The sequence below is a fragment of the Saccostrea echinata genome, unplaced genomic scaffold, assembly GCF_033153115.1.
Source record: "Saccostrea echinata isolate AGI-Se365-2 ecotype Australia unplaced genomic scaffold, CSIRO_AGI_Sech_v1 ptg000028l, whole genome shotgun sequence".
Lineage (NCBI taxonomy): Eukaryota > Metazoa > Mollusca > Bivalvia > Ostreida > Ostreidae > Saccostrea > Saccostrea echinata.
The window spans coordinates 4,431,721-4,446,857 of NW_026889777.1; positions in this window are offsets into that span (position 1 = coordinate 4,431,721).

Consider the following 15,137-nt stretch of genomic DNA (forward strand, 5'->3'; position numbering starts at 1 on the left):
GTCACACTTTTTGAGAAATGCTAATCCTTTTCTTTGCATGGAAATGCATGAACTACATGTATAATACAAGTATGCAAATACATGTGTAAGTAGCTGACTTAGATTTATTCAATTCTCTAATGATGCTACAGCAGGCGACATATGGATTCCTTGGGGCATTCTAGATGGTTATATATGGGGAACTTGGTCCATTTTCACTTATCGGTGAAAATGATTAATTTCGTTTTTCTCAAACGATGGAAAACCTCACTGTAGCTCAGTCGGTAGAGCGCTCACTGGTCTTGGGTTCGCACTTCGGCCGTGACTGACCTAAGTCGATTAAAGAATAGGTAGCAGCTGTTCCATCGCCAAGCGTTCGGGACTTTGAAGTGAAAGTTGCAGGCCTTTCGGATGAAACCTTAAAACCGAGGCCCCTTGTTAAGACAGGCATTGGCACGATAAAGAACCCTCACTGGTCAATGGACCTCAGTGCCGAGTAAAGGTCTAAATTTGAAGCCCTTCATCGGTATATGATGTTGTCTCAATATGAGTGAAAATTTTGCGGATGGGACGTAAAACAACAATCAATTAACCAGTCAATCAAACTATGGATAGATTGCTGCAAAAATATATGCACTTGCATCATTTCATTAACTGCTTTGTGCCAGTTATGTTAAAAGTATTTTAGATTAATTGGCCTACTAGTATCTTATTTATGGACGACACACCAGAAGTACAGCTGAGCATGGAAAACACGCTTTGAAAAATGAAGTGAAAACAAAAATTTCTGACTAAATATTCCAAATTGGAAAGCAATGTTTATTATTCATGTAAGGGTATTAATAGACATTCTCGGTTGAGTGAACAATTACAAAATAGCGACTACGGATCTTCAGTTTGGAGCGCATTATGCACTAAAAATATTGCGTAGTATTTTAAACTGCATTTTAGACCTGAAATGGGAGGTCGTAAAACATCGCTAAGGGTTTTTCAACTTTTGAAACATTTTATGAATAAAGTTACCAAAGCTCTGACATGAACATCTTATACAATCAAGGGTGGATATAGGATTTAAAGTGGGGTGAGGCGAGCTGACAAGGCAGGGGATCTGGGGGCGCCTTGAGATTCCCCTAAGGGCGAAGCTCCGGCCTGAAAGCTTTTGAATGCTTAATTTTTATTTGGCCAAAGATGAGGTCTTTTAAGAGGACACTTTTTACTTTTTCTTGTCATCATTATTGATAAATAATTTTTTTTCCGTGATCAATCAAAACACCGATATTATGAGCTGCTGAGCAGACATCTGCATTAGTTTGAGTGTAGCTAGAGACCTAAAATAATGTGGTTGATGTAATTTTTGTAAGAGACGCACTTACAGGACATTTACTAAAAATCAAGCAAAAAACTTTATATTCATCTTCAAAACTTCAATCATTAAAAAAATTAAAATATTCTATAGCTTCTTTCATTTTCTGGTAAATGCTATTTTCTACATTCAATTCCCGAGAAGGGTCCTCTAGAAATATTCTTCTTTAATTCAAAGGGAATACGTTCAGTCAAATATTGATTTGACAAAATAATTTCACAACATGAACTACATAGCAGACCTTTTTTTGTATTCATATGAAGCAGAATTTGTCCAAAATCTTGTACGTGAAAAGAAGAAAACACTTGCTGTGGCCTTCAACTCGACATTTAGATATATCGACGACGTATTGTCAATTAACAATGGCTATTTTCATTCTTATGTCGATACGATATATCCTGGTGAACTTGAGATAAAAGATACCACAGAGTCTGACACATCTGTTTCATATTTGGATATTTTACTTGAAAAAGACGTTAATGGTAATCTAACAACCAAGCTTTATGATAAACGTGATGACTTTAACTTTTCAATCGTCAACTTCCCTTACTTATGCAGCAATATATCTTCATCACCTGCATACGGGGTATATATCTCTCAGTTGATTCGATACGCAAGAGCATGCTCTACGTATGTACAATTTCTAAAACGAGGTAAATTATTGACAAATAAGTTGATGAAACAAGAATATCAGCTGTCTCGTTTAAAGTCATCATTTCGTAAGTTCTATGGTCGATACAATGACCTTGTCAGCAAATACAATTTATCATTGAGTCAAATGCTGACTGACGTTTTTCATACTAATTGTTAGGCCATTATTTACACACTGAGTTGTCGACGGATTTTTCCGTTGTTTCCCGGTCATGACGGGGGGCACACGGCGGGTGTGACCGGTCGGCAGGGGATGCTCACTCCTCCATGGCACCTGATCCCACCTCTGATGTTTGGAGGTCCGTGTTTGCTCTGCTCCTATTTTGTATTGTCTAATGGACTTTGAGCTTGAATACTGTTCGTTATCTCCATATATTTCATGTAGATGAAGTACATATCATACAATCTTGCCTTCTTAAATAATATATACCTTATTTAGTTGGGTTAATAAAATAAAATTGGTCCAAGAATTCCCGGCCCTTAAGGACTATTTCAGTTTGAGGGCACAACCAAGCATTTTCGGTGGACACCACCAAGAAAAATTTACTCAGGGAAGTAACATCGTTTTTTAAAGTTCGGGGTGATCAGAAAAAAAATCAACTAACTCGAAAAAACTTGACAAGCAAAATAGGTTCCAATTTCCCTCATTACTAAATTTTATTCATTAACTACAACATTAGCCGTATTTGACTATACTGCAACAAAAATTGGGGAGGGGGGGGGGGCAACCGGGCAATGTTCAATGAACATTTTCAGTAGTAAAAAGTTTTGTTTGGAAAAAGTTGGGGGAGCAGCCCCCCCCCCCTCCCCGGCACTCTGATGCTGCGTGACTGTTTCTTTGCAAGCCGAAGAAGGTCATCAGATGCATTTATTTGTGGGGGGGGGGGGGCACAGATCCATAAATAAACTTTATTTTCTGTAGTTTATTATATATTGCAAGATTATTTAAGGAGGGGCCTGGGGATGCTCCATTGCCCCCTTTTAGGTTCATACAACCATAAATAGCATATGTCATTCTTAACAATTCATTCCTAACATCCCTTAAACGACGTTGGCTCTGTCTCGAAAATTTTGTGAAATGCTTTTCCAGTATCTCATTTGTCGGAGTAAAGCCTTTTTTTTTTTTTACAAAGTTTACTCCAGCTTTCAGCATCACATGTGTTTCTTACTTGCAAGTTTTATAACATACATTTTGAGCATGTACTCGACTTCAAACTTCTAAGTCAGAATTTGAAGCCAAGTTTTATAAACACAAATTATTTGGAGCCATACTCCAATTTTCGCTTTCAAGCTACTTGCCAGATTATTTTCAAGGGGTCAGAAATACTATTGTTCATATATAAAGAACATATTTATATCATTTAGTAGTATTACGGTTTTGGCGTTTGGTATTTTGCGCAAATGTAACATGATACTTTATGGAATACTTTTTGTTTTGAACCATTAAAAAATGCAGTATCGATGCATACAATAACCATTTTGGTTGAATAGATTATATCATTTTTTTGTACTAGTTATTTCATTTTTGCACAACATGGTTTCCACAATTCTTTATGCATAGTCGCTGACAGCTGTAGAAGTTCACCCAACCGAAAATGTCCAATTGTAAAATTTATAAAGAAATACTTTGCCGCCTTTGTGAAGTTTAACAATTTGTTTGAAATTCTCAAAATTATTACCGTCATTTAATTTTAAGAGACGCAAGATGAATTTTAAGTTTTTACTTTAAAGATTTTATGGACATTGGAATGCACTGAAAATATATAGAAAGAGTTATCACGCCTGCGTTATCCGTGGATCAAGTGGCAAATGTGACTGATTCTTGGAAACGAGAACATTTTGTTAAATGCCGAATGGTAAGAATCTGGTCTCGATCGTTGAGATAGCGTCGCTTTTTAGTTTTTTTTTTTTTTTTTGGGGGGGGGGTGAAAAGTATATGACTGTGCATTGTTTATCTTTAAATTATTAAAGCGACAAGATAGAACACGCAATTTTTCAAACCATTGTTTCGTTTAACTATCAAACCCTGAATGATTTTAAATAATATTTTGCTGTGTTTGCAATTTCTGCATGAACCCCTCGCCAATTCCATTGCTATTAATATTTAATTAATTTATTTTATTATTCCCCCGTATCGAAGATTCGGGGGTATATAGTTTTTGTCCTGTCCGTCCGTCTGTCTGTTTATCTGTTTGTCCGCAAAAACTTTAACATTGCTCATAACTTTTAATTATTTGGAGCTATGGCTTTCATATTTCACAAGTGTATTCCTTGTAACAAGACCTTTCTTAGGGTAATTATCATCATATTTGACCATGACCTTGGAGTTTGACCCAGTTTTACAAAGTTTTACACAACATTATCCTTGGCCATAACTTTTGAACAGTTAGCGCTAGGGCTTTCATACTTCACATGTGAAATCCTTGTGATAAGACCTTCCTTTGGAGACCAACAATTGTGACCCTTTGACCTTGACCTAGGAGTTTAACCTACTTTTGAAAAACTTTAACCTTGGCCAAAGCTTTTGAGCGGTTGGTGCTAAGGCTTTTATACTTCAAATGTTTAATCCTTGTAACAAGACCTCCCTTTAGTTACCATCATATTTGGCCTTTTGACCCTGGGGTTTGACCTACTTTTGGAAAACTTTAACCTTGGCCATAATTTCTGAACAGTTGATGCTAGGGCTTTCATTTTTCACATGTGCAAGCCTTGTGACAAGACCTTCCTTTAGATACCAACAATTATAGCCCATTGACCTTGACCTTGAAGTTTGGCCTATTTTGGAAAACTTTAACCTTGGCCATTACTTTTGAACAGTTCGTCCTAAGGCTTTCATACTTCACATATGTAATCCTTGTACAAAGACCTTACTTTGGATACCAACAACTTTGACCCTTTGACTTGGAGTTTGACCTACTTTTGAAAAAATTTAACCTTGGCCATATCTTTTGAACGGTTGGTGCTAGAGCTTTCATTTTTCACATGTATATTTCTTGTGAGAAGGCCTTTCCTTGGGTACCATTAATTTGACCATTTGACCTTAACCTTGATGATTGACTTACTTTTGAAAAACTTTAACCTTTTCCATATCTTCTCAATGGTTACTCTAGGGTTTTCATATTTCACAGGTATATTCTTCGGGACAAGACCTTACTTTGGGAACGAACATGTTTGATTTGCATCTGAGAAAGTTTAACCTTCGCTATAAGTTGCCATACGGGGGCATCAGTGTTTCATAAACACATCTTGTTTTATATTTTATGATTATTTAAAAAAGCGATGATCGAGCCAACTGCACCTATCGCCATAATAAAAGCGATGTTTGAACAGACTGCAGGAATTGTTACCATCTATTCTTATAAATTAATGAATTTTGCAAATAAACTCCGAAACACTTGCACAATCCTCTAATATAACACGAGGTATTAGATGTCTGAAAAATATATATTTAGATTTCACTTGTATATTTATTATCGTAAATTTAATCTAAAGTCTACTTTTCTAGATACCTAGGGTTGTCCCAAAATTTTGTAGATTGAGCTCATATTTTTTACAGAAAGACATATATCTTAAAGCGACAGTACGGCTGCAAAATGTGTGCTTTTTCATTCAAATTTACCCAATATGTCACTAAAAAATAAGGTGTAAAGTTGTTGTAAGCAGTTTGAGAAACAGAAATATTCTCTACTCAAACAAAATTAACGTAATTAGAATCTGCCGGAAAATCAAGGGTCGTACGAACTGGAGCAATCTTAGATCTGTTTATTAGTACCACGTGAATTCTAAAATGACACGTGCCTACACTGTATAGTTTACAATTATAATGAATATTAGGTAAAAGCAATTTTCGGAAGCAAAGTATCATAACTTTCTGATAAAATAATCTAAAATAATAATTGTAAAGATTTTAGTCTGCTTTCAGGCGAATTTAACAGAATTAAAAGTACAAATGTTGACGTTTTGTGTATTGGGGTCCGAGAAAGGAAAAACCAACTAATCATACGTTATCGCGGCAAATGTCAAACAAAATATTTTTCTGCACAGTTAAAAAAAATTAGCACTTCAAATGGCAACAATGTTTATAAGTCAAAGGTGTATTTTTATGTTGGGTTTACACTGATTTTTTTTCTTTGAAAGCGATGGAAAAATGAGAAATGATAACAAGTATCAACAAGCCTGTCGAATAGAACCTTCGAGAGCCCTGCATGAGTGTCGCCGAGTTCCCATTTCTTCCTTATCCAGCGATTATATTAATCCCCAAACTAAATTTTAGTCAGGAAAGTTGCTTTTTTCAAGTTCTATTTACAGTTTCTTTTTCTTTTTGGTCGACTTTGTCAATGTAGCAGGCCTACCGGGCTTCCCTCTCTAACCATGCTGTTTTGTTTATGAAAACTACGCATGCGTGCATAGCATGGAATGTGGAACCCCGAACACGTTGCGATGTATATATTTACGTCCCATAAATAACTATTAATCTTAACGAAATAATCTAAATTATTTAATTGTGACAGTTGTAATTTTCTGAAAGTTTATACATTTATGAGCAGTAAAAAAATACCAAATCTTGTCGGAAAATTTTATCAAGTTAGTTTTTTGATGAGATGCGCCGTACTGTCACTTTAATAAAATTTTCTGGGTGTATAAAGTTTGTTGTTGGCTGATGAATTACGAAGTTTTAACATAATTATGCGAAAACTTTTAGAGTAACAAGGATTGTAGTGTTATCGTTCCCTAACACCCGGAACAATTCCGACGTCAGAAATGAACGCCACCCTTCTGATTTTGGGGAAGGAAACACTTATCACCATAATAAAATAGTTTTAATTCATCATAAAGATTATAGATATTAATATGAAATATCTTAATTATTATGACATGATTTAAATTTAAAATAATATGAACAAGGTATGTACTTGATAAAAATGTTTTGAAAAACTCTGTGTCTCTATGGGTTTTCGTCTGCTTTCTCTATTAGAGTTGCACAGTGTCACTCTTGCCAGATTACTCGGCCGGTCTCTTTTTTTTCAGTTTCCCTGCTTAACATACTTAGAAAAACCGTTTCAGTCATTTTCGTTTACTAAGGACCAGAAAACATTTTCGTGTGTATCAAACATTTATGACTTACGCGTTTCTATAGGAGCAAATTCAAGATCAGAATAACTGATCACAGTCCAGTGCGCCGCCTGTGTCAACGCAGCCGCCATTTTTCAGCACGTCAGATTTCAAACCGGTAGATATTAAACTATATAAAATTCATATTAGTTTAAGCATATACATCAAACTTTGAAGAAAGGCAGTTAACAATACAATATTAAAAATTTTTTGATTCCATTTTCGAAATTCTGAGAAGTAAATACTTTTTTGTAGAATTTTAAATATATACCATATTTTAATACTATATTTTAATTGCAATTTTTGGGTACTGCGCGACCTTCCTAGACTAGACAATAAAATATTTTATCTAAAGAGGGTTAGTCTGTGTTATTGCTAATGTTTGTCCATAAATGTATTAGTAATTGTTAGTTTAATCTATGTACAAAATTTCATTGGCTTATGACATCGGGGTCCTACAAGACAACACTTGTCTATGGAATTTTGGGACAAACCTCGTACGTGTGATTTGTTAGTTTGAAACATGTGTATACCAATTCTAAAGATGTAATATCTGTGAATTACCGTACACGTGAACATTTTCAATTACATGAATGCTTTTAATTTTGTCTTTTAAAATGCAGAAAACAATGATATGCAATGGAATTATCTAATATCAAATTGATGCTACATTATGTAGTTTATTACAATAACATATAAGCGATAAAGTAAAAAAGAAAAGAGTTATCGAAAACGTAGATTTGTCTCTCCTTCCATGGTTGTTTGCACATTTATATTGTCTATGACTGTTTAATTATTGTATGAACGCTACATGTACTATAATGCAGATGTTTACTCAACGTTAAATGAATGCAGGGTGTATATTTCATGTGAGTTCTTAAAGTAAAAAATGAGAGTAAGAATAGGGGAGGAGAAGCGTGATGATAATGGCGAGGGACAGTTTCTCATCGAAATTATATTTGCTCCCTTACATGTAAATGTTCTATGCAGTGCGAAAAGAAAAACAGCATTAAGGTATTTTAATTTTTAATTTTAACTCTCTCTATCTCTCTCTCATATTCATATATATATATATATATATATATATATATATATATATATATATATATATATATATATATATATATATATATATATATATATATGAGTCATTATCAAAAAAGCAGCTAGACATTTTACTTCCTTATAAAATCTTATTTTTACTTTCTTCCCACTTTAGATTGTTACTTTGAAAATTCAATGACGTCAAAAATTTCTGTGTCCAATAGAAATTTGCAAATATTCAATTGCTTTCAAGTCAATGGAGGATTTTAATTTACACAATAATCAAGGCGATAATTCATATCGTCAATAGACTTACTATTTTAAAAAAAAAATGTCAAAAACAATTCAAAATTAAATCCCCAAAATCATGAATAATTCTAATATATACAATGTTTAATGAAGAAAACTGCTACGAATCAAAAATATGAGCCCCATGTTTCATGAAACTATCACAGCATTAATAAGACTGTACAAGAAAGCTGTATTATTGGTGTTACTACTTTTGTTTATTTATTTATTTATTTATTTTTTATTTTCTTTTTTTGCTACAAAAGAGTTGTCAATCCTGATAAGGGATATCCTAAGCAGTCCGAGTCTTATAACATCACTTCTCGTCAAAGACAACAGAAGTTATTCCATGATATTCATGGTTATAACATTCCGATTGACTAAAGGAGTAAAGGAAAGTAGACTAGTACACACTTTTTATGTTAGTGGTGCTTCTATGTTATTTCAAAACAATTTTAGATATTCATTTAACCCTTGTACTAAAAGTGCTTAAGTACTAAAAGTGTTCATAGAGGGAACTTATGACATTATGGACTTTATATTTTTCAAGGCAAAATAAAGATGACATAATTTTATGACTAATGCAATATTGGTGTTCATTTCATAACTACCAAAGGTTTATCACCAATGACAGGTATGGTTACATCAGTGGCAAAACAAGTAATCTTGGAGGCAAAAAACATTTTTCTTTTTATTTAATTTTATTTAATTTGTTTTGTACTTTGCCGCTTAATCCATGATTTTTGAAAGCAAGTTGAATCATTTTTCAATAAACTTTTCTCTACTTAGAGGCTTTTTTTAGTACTATGGTAACATCAATGACAACACCAGTACATGTTCAAGTAACACTAATGACATTCTTTTATACTCTTTAGATATGTTTTTCCTTTTGAATAATGTACAAGTCAAGAAAACTTGTCAGCGTTTATCACCTGAGTTGGTACTTTTTCGGTTTCGTCAAGAGATCATTGCCGTACAGAGAGATATTGAGGCTATGTTCTATCACGTGTTTGTTCCAGAAGATTATAGAGACTTTCTCCGTTTTCTCTGGTGGGAAAATTGGAACCTAGACTCTGACTTAAAATTATTCCTGATGAAGGTGCATATCTTTGGTGCTACTTATTCATCCAGTTGTTGCTGTTTAACCTTGAAACATACGACAACAGAAAATATACACAACTACAAATTTGTATAGTAGACGCAGTTCAACAAAACGTGTCTGTCGATGACTATCTGGCATCAAAGAGTACAGAAGAAGAAGCAAAGTCATTTGTTAGATAAATATCAGCCCTCTGTCAGAATGGAGGCTTTCACTTGACTAAATGGATCAGGAATGCAATAGTGTATCTATATTAGAGACTACTCCCAAAGAAGATTTTGCAAAGAATGTGAAGACGTGAATCATGGAAGAAAATGTTTAGGAGAAAGGACTTTAGTTGTTTACTGTTTATTGAGAGTGATCAGTTGTGATTTCAGACAACCAGCTACATGCTGAAGAATTTTTTCCACTGTAAGCTGAGTGTACGATCCTCTCAGATTAGCACCTTCCTTCGTTATGAGTGCCAAGATCATGTGACAATCATAATGTAGGCTTAGAGTACAATGGGATGAGGAAATCAGTGAAAGAAATTTGAAGTGTTGGAACAAATGGCTGTAACAGATACATCAGTTGGTAGCATTAAAAATAAAACGCTTTTACAAACCCAAAGACTTTTGGAAATATTATTTCCTGTCAGTTACTTCGCATCTTTGATGCAAGCGGCATAGGAATGGGGGAAGTGATCTATTTAAGTTTTGTAAATGAACAGAGAAGAATCCACTGTGCATTTACAATTGGGAAAAGTCGAGTAGCTCCTTTGAAGACTACTGTAGATTCCTTATTTTTCGCGAGTACTTATAATCGCGAAATGGCTCCTTCACGTCAAATCGCGAGAACAATAATTCGGGAGTGGACGGTTGATCAAGGGATTTTACATTGATTTCAGCACCATAAAAATAAAAGCGAAAAATTTTATTTCGCGAGTGGTGCTTCTTCTAATTACGTGATAATTAATTCCTTGCGTATATTTAGGAATCTACAGTATAACAAATTCCGAGGAGAAATAAAAAGAAGCTGAAATAATGGAGAAGTTAGGTTGTGTCTGAAAATCTGGTTCTAAATATAGATCGTATCTCCTACTGGACTAACAGTATGACTATTCAGAAGTACAAACCTAACAGAGTGCTCGCTTCCATACCTTTGTCTCCAATCATCTAACTCTGATCGTCAACTACTAAGTTGAATCAGTGGTACTATGTTGGTTCCAAAGAAAATTCTGCTGATTGTGCTTCTCGAGAAATTGGAAAAATTGAAGATTTTGAATTTTGGTTTAACGGACCAAAATTTATTTGGAAGGATCAAAGTAAATGGCTAGAACAAAACCTACTTGATATGAAAAAAACATAAAATTACAAATGATGCAGTTAAATGAGAAGCTACTTTGGTTGCTAAATTGGTAGATTACTATTACTTCTCTGATTGAAATAAAAGAATGAAGAAAATTACAGCCTTGATATTGCAAACTAGGAATACTGTAGATTCCTAAATATACGCGGGAAATTAATTATCGCGTGATTTCGCGAGAAGCACCACTCGCGAAATGAAATTACTCGCTTTTAATTTTATGGTGCTGAAATCAATGTAAAATCTCCTGATGAACCGTCTACTCGCGAATTATTTTTTTCGCGATTTGACACTCGAGAGCCATTTTGCGATAATAAGTACTCGCGAAAAATAAGGAATCTACAGTAATTTACGCAAATTTGCAAATGCAACACGGAAAGTCAGGGTATGAAAAATGACGGCAAATGAGATTGAAAAATATTGAATAACAAGGAGAGAAAACAGAAGAAGAAGAGAAAATGTACACAGATCTACTGGTCATTTAGGAATTTAAGAATTTAACTTGAGGGCAAACCAGCAAAATATATGCAAGCGTCTAGAATAAATGTGCGATAAACAAAGGGTAACAGACTGACTGACAGACAGAGGGACAATTAGACATACAGATGGAAAAAAAAACAAAGTCCCCTTCCCCCGGTTTTACTTGTAAGGGACTGATAAACATACCCCATTGAAGGTCAGCAGTAATTATGCCCCCGGATCGAAAGATCCCGGGGGTATATTGTTTTTGTCCTGTCTGTCTGTTTGTCTGTTTGTCTGTCTCTCTGTTGTCAACTTTAACCTTGCCCATAACTTTTGATTGGTTGGAGGTATGACTTTCATATTTCACGTGTGTATTCCTTGTGACAAGACCTTTCTTTGGGTACCATCATATTTGACCTTTTGACCTTGACCTTAGAGTTTGACCCACTTCTGCAAAATTTTATGAGACTTTAACCTTGGCCATAACTTCTGAACAGTTGGTGCTTGGGGTTTCAAACTTCACATGTGTATTCTTTGTGACAAGGCCTTCCTTTGAATACCAACCACTTTGACCTTTTGACCTTGACCTTGGAGTTTGACCTACTTTTGAAAAACTTTAACCTTGGCCATAACTTTTGAACAGTTGGTGCTTGGGATTTCATACTTCACATAATTATGCAATCCTTGTGACAAGACCTTTCTTTGGATACCAACCACTTTGACCTTTTGACCTTGACATAGGAGTTTGATCTACTTTTGAAAAACTTTAACCTTGGCCATAACTTTTGAATGGTTGGTGCTAGGGCCTTCATACTTTACATATGTAATCCTTGTGACAAGACCTTCCTTTCGATATCAACAACTTTGACCTTGACCTTGATGTTTTACTTACTTTTAAAAAATCCTTGTGACAAGACCTTCCTTTCGATATCAACAACTATGACCTTGATCTTGATGTTTTACTTACTTTTAAAAAACTTTAACCTTCGCCATAACTTTTGAACAGTTGCAGCTAGGGCTTTCAAATTTAACATTTTTTATCTTTTGGCCTGGATTTTGATTTGCATTTGAGAAACTTTAACCTTCGCCATAAGCTGCCATACGGGGGCATCAGTGTTTCACAAACACATCTTGTTTTTGAAATGTAATTCCCAGTTTGAATACATGTATACCGGTCACGGTAGCCTAGTAGTAGGATGTTCCCTTCGTGATCAGGAGGTCCGGGATCGATTCTCTTTCGCCGCGTCAAACCTACAACGTAAAATAGGTTGTGATTGTTCCTTCGCCAAGCGCCCGGCATTAGGTGTGAAAGTCACGTGTCTTTCGTATGAAACCTCAAACAAGACGCCCATGGGCCACAATGCCTTGAGTAACTTTGGCTCTGCTGTTCTTTATCAGATTTTCCCCTTGTCATACTTATTTAGGCCCCATCCTACACCCGGGGGCCATGATTTGAACAATAAAGAATCTACACTACCTTACAAAGCTTTTATATAAGATTTTTAAAGATTTTCCCATTATATTTTAATGTAAAACTTCGATTCCCTATTATGGCCCCACCCTACCCCTAGGGTATGATATGAACAATTTAGAATCTACACTAAATCAAGCTGTGTCCACATAGTTTTCAGCTTTTCTGGCCCTGTGGTTCTTGAGAAGAAGATTTTTAAAGATTTTTTCTATATATTTCAATGTGAAACTTTGATTCCCCATTGTGGCCCCACCCTACCCCCGGGCGTCATGATTTAGAATCGACACTACCTCAGAAAGCTTCCACATGAGTTTCAGCTTTTCTAGCCTCGTGGTTCTTGATAAAAAATTTTAATGATCCCACCCTATTTTTGTCTTTTCTTGATTATCTCGCCTTGTAAGGGGGCTTGGCCCTTCTTTGAATATTTTAAATTTCCTTTCACCCAAGGATTTTAACCAAAGTTGGTTAAAACTGGGCCAGTGGTTCTTGAGAAGAAGTTGAAAATGTAAAAGTTTACAACCGGACGGACAGACAGACAGCTAGACAGACGAACGGACTACGGACAATGGGTGATCAGAAAACCTCACTTGAGCTAAAAACGAGGTCCGTGTCATGGTAAGCGTTGGCGCGATTAAGGATCCTTACAGCTCAATTGCCCTTAAGCTTGGAGCCGAGTATAGACATACATATGTACATGTAAATTTGAAGCCCTTCACCGGCATACAGTGACGTCTATATATGAGTGAAAAATTTTTGAATGGGACGTTAAACAACATTCAATCAAACCAGTTCACATGAGTTAAGTTTTATTCGTATTTATTTAGAAACTCTATAATATTAAACCTAGGTGTGAATTAATTAAATTCAAATTCTGAAATTCAACATCTCTACTTTCTAACAATACTACAATTAATGCTAGTTCGTACAACATTAATTAATGACCCCCTATACACTGATGAAAATATTTATAGTTTTTCTTGACGTCGAGAAAACTATATCATACAAAGGTGTGAATATCCCTCGGGAAAAATGTACAGAAACATAGTACTATTGAACAGATGATCAGAAATCAATTACTTTTGCTGCTGATTTAAATGGGGGAAATACTTGCAAATAAAGTGTTCAATTATTTTATCTTGGCCTAATAATGTGTATAAAATGATTGCGTTGATTACAAATTATAGGGAGTAATATGTTGTAGATTACAATTTATTTCATTTTAGGTCTAAGGGCAGTTCACTATAACCGCATACAAATACAATGGAATGAGAACTCTTTGGTGTGCATTGTACTGGGGGTCCTTAATCAGTATGGCTTCAGTATTACTAGCGAGCATCAGCAAGATTTAAGTCACAGGTGAAGCGTGTAAGAAAATCAACCTTTTCACTAGCAGAGAATAAAACCCTGCTTTATATAAGTATACCCTTCAAGTTTTTTTCTGGAGAACTATAAATCAGAATAGCTATGATAAATACGTATCATTAGAAAATAATGCTAATTTAAAATGCTAAGTTTTTAATGTGGAGAAAAAATAATTAATTCAAATGCTGAAATTATTCTTCTTATATATTTACCACTTTCTCAGTTTAAAAAAAATGATCATATCCAAATATTACTTATTTTAGTATTTACCAGAAATTTTTATTAGAGAATTGATTTGCTATTTGAATAGTCCAAGCTTGAAATCAAAATTGAAAATTCAAAATATAAGTAAAGGTTATAATTTTCTGAATTAAGGAAAAATCGTTTATTCCAATCTAGTTTTCAATCAGGAATTTGTTTTGAAAAAAGCAACTGATCCTTTAAGAATGTTTTCTTATGTCTGTTTTGGTAAAGTGCTTAGTTTGCAAATACTTCCTTTTCTCTTCCAAATCAACAGCTTTGAAAATAAATTACAAAATTTACTTTACTCTTTGTCACAGAATTAAATAATAATGATCCAGGAAGATGGGTTCTTCGTGCATTCCATTGCATTCTAAGAGTATTTATCATGTGTCCATATGAAAATTGATTGTGTTCACTTCTGAAAAGTACATCTGATCTGATGGCGGTCTGTGAACTAAAGTGATAGACTTGGAAGATAATTTGCTAATTTTTGTTCGATGAAAATGTAGTTTCTTCCCAAGAGACCTGTATGCCAGGCAGCGTTATGGTGTTTACGAGGATAAGTCGTGAAGTTTTCTAATAAAACATAAATCTTCTCCCACAGGTTGTCACGTGATGTAAGAGTCACGTGGTGTTGTGGGTAAGAAAAATTTCAGTTTGTATATTAGATTACTTGTGGCATAACATCTTACAAAAAAAAGAAAATAACTTATCCATCA